The sequence below is a fragment of the Ipomoea triloba genome, chromosome 16, assembly GCF_003576645.1.
Source record: "Ipomoea triloba cultivar NCNSP0323 chromosome 16, ASM357664v1".
Lineage (NCBI taxonomy): Eukaryota > Viridiplantae > Streptophyta > Magnoliopsida > Solanales > Convolvulaceae > Ipomoea > Ipomoea triloba.
In genome coordinates, this window is record NC_044931.1 from 8,551,359 (window position 1) to 8,551,915 (window position 557).

Genomic DNA, 557 nt, shown 5'->3' on the forward strand with positions numbered 1-557 from the left:
ATGAGTCATATAAAAGTAGTATTTTTCAATAAATTACTCCAGAAATTATAAATTCAATAAAAGTAAATTTTTGTGTGTTCATGAAAATTTGATATTGTTATATTTTATTTAGTTACTGTTTTACACAAACAAATAATTAATCTAAAATGGTTTATTTGTTAAGTACGTAAATGTTAGGAGACAAGCCATTCAGTCGTTGTAGTATAGTGGTGAGTATTCCCGCCTGTCACGCGGGTGACCCGGGTTCGATCCCCGGCAACGGCGTTGTTTTGTTTCGTAAATTGAGATGCCTACAACGACGTCGTTTCTGGGTGTCTGCGGTCACAGGCTTAGAAATCATTTAAAACTAAATGGCCCATGCAGGTCTCGAACCTGCGACCTTCGGGTTATTAGCACTAACCAACTGAGCTAATAGGCCAATCAGTTATCAATTTTATTTTCTATTTATATGTAGTGACAGTAACGTAAATTTGTTTATGATGTTCAAACTCTTCGGGGTAATTTGTATTATTTTATACCTTTTCTGTTGAATATGTATCAGTTGTGCATGCATTTGG

The 557-nt window shown here is 34.8% G+C and overlaps 1 non-coding gene across 1 annotated transcript; it reads left to right on the forward strand.

Annotated features, from left to right (window-relative positions):
* The first annotated feature begins 192 nt into the window (after positions 1–192).
* On the forward strand, positions 193–264 carry TRNAD-GUC. The gene has a single exon. It is a non-coding gene; the product is annotated as a tRNA-Asp (tRNA).
* The last annotated feature ends 293 nt before the right edge of the window (positions 265–557 follow it).